The following is a 1,558-nucleotide window of genomic DNA, read 5'->3' as shown; positions in this document are numbered from 1 at the left end:
AATTTCAAAGCCGGTACAAGAAACGGGAGGGAGGATAAGGCAGTTATGACAACAAAAGGGAAGAGAAGGAACTGGAAAAAACGGCAAAACTATTTCCAGTGGTCTTTCAGAAACACTGAAAATGTACTTACTTGCAGTTGGATTCCCACATAAGTTGTGCCCTTGTGTCACCCTCCTAAACTGCGGCACATTTTCAGGGCATGGTTTTATTGGATTATGATTATGTACTCATTTCAGGCACACAAGCTCTGCGTCAATACTGTTCCTTCTTCAGAATTGGTGTTAAAATGGTAAGAGCTAATGGATCAAATTAGATTTCTGCAGAACCAGGTGGTGAAGTAATGCATTTTCAAGTTAGACTGAAAACCACTTTGACTCAAAAGACCAAAAGGCATTTCCAGCTTAATTCTGATGGATGTTTGCATGAAGTTGATTTGCAGTGCTATCTCAGTTCTTATCCCAGAAGACAACTGGTCACAACAAACTACCTGATTTGTCATTATTAGCAGAAAAATGAATAAAGTTGTGCTATATTATTTAAAGACTGAACCAGCCTTTGTCCCTTAAAGATAAGTATTTTATTCCATAGGCTGTGTGGAAATGTGGTATCTGACTCTTGCAAGAGTTTAATCAACAACACACCTTGGTGCTAAAGCTTTGATTAACATTTGATGATTCTTTCTGGTTAGCTTGTTAGTACATGGTCAGCTTATGACAGGTTTTATGAAACTTCCAAAATTAAAATGCTCAGTTTGAAGCTTGTAAGCATTTGTTTCTGAACTGTTTCAGTGAACACACATTAGCAGCGTTACCTCAGCAGTCAGCAATTCCCTTTCTAAATTTCAGTGCTGTTCACTGGAAGATGACCATCCAGAAACTCACAGAATAAACCACTTTCTTGTGTTCTTCTATAGAAGAAACACAGGTCTGTGGCAGCAACTAGATCTTGAAAGCTAAGTAGCAATGAGATAAAATAAGAATAAAAGGTAGTACTGCAATAGACTGATGCTAATTAGTAATTCCAAAGCTGCAAGCCTAACATCGGGACTCCTTGATACCAAATTTTGGTGCAGCAAAAGGTAACATGAAGCCAGCCTGTTTAGCTAGCAGACTGAGATACACTTCAAAGCATACCTGGAATTTTTACTTTAGTTCAGAATGTTTACCTCAGCTGACCCGCGTTTGTCCACATGTGCATCTTTGTTGAATTAAATCTTGCAATCACAAGAATATGACTGAAGGAAATGGCGCACCCCATTTTCATCAGCCACTTGAATAACAGTGAGAATATATAGATTCTTGTACTGACTCCCTGACCAGGTTATCTTAAAAAAACCCCTACAGAAAATGGCAAATGGTGAAGATTAACATATAATGGAGTCTTGGGATACGTTTAAGATAGTTAAGCTATAGCTGAGGAACTCATGCGCAGAGGTAGGGTCTTCTCAGTATTTAATGAAAACTAGCATGTAGCTATTATAACACAGCTTTTTAATCTTGCATATGATTATACTAGATTTAGTTAAGTTGAGACATTTGTCCAGTGGGCAGCACAGAT

This window comes from Nesoenas mayeri, assembly GCF_963082525.1.
Source record: "Nesoenas mayeri genome assembly, chromosome: 12".
NCBI classification, from domain to species: Eukaryota; Metazoa; Chordata; class Aves; order Columbiformes; family Columbidae; genus Nesoenas; species Nesoenas mayeri.
Note: the sequence above shows the minus strand (reverse complement) of the source record.